This window comes from Odontomachus brunneus, unplaced genomic scaffold (genome assembly GCF_010583005.1).
Source record: "Odontomachus brunneus isolate Ranch 3 - 2012 unplaced genomic scaffold, Obru_v1 Obru_scaffold_062, whole genome shotgun sequence".
NCBI classification, from domain to species: Eukaryota; Metazoa; Arthropoda; class Insecta; order Hymenoptera; family Formicidae; genus Odontomachus; species Odontomachus brunneus.
In genome coordinates, this window is record NW_022639512.1 from 1,059,198 (window position 1) to 1,059,670 (window position 473).

Sequence of the window (473 nt, forward strand, 5' to 3'; positions counted from 1 at the left end):
TCAACTGCACGATGTAAACTAGGTCTATGAATACCGGCCTAGGAGATAAACGACATGAATTAAATTCGTATTATATTTTTCCTTTAGTACGTTTGATGTAAACGCACCCGTATTAAAGCATTGGTACGTATCAAATTTAATACGTAGTTCCGGTTTAATCGCCGGTACGATAAGACGTGTCTGAACAATTCAGACTGGTAATTTTTAGAAGTTGCCTTGGAACCTGCCAAGGCCTTATGGCTTTATGGAATTATAAAATATTAATTTTTAACGGTATTTATTAATTAAAATGCTTGTATTCAATAGATAAGCTAAAAAGATAAACATATTAGTAAAAATTACAGAAAATTAAGTTAATACAATTTAAAAAAATGAATACAGATGTTTATTTGTCACCAAACTGTTCCGCTTTTTCTCGCAAATTGTGCTCCATGTAATATAAGGAGAAATAAAGTCGCGGAACAAGCACGGAA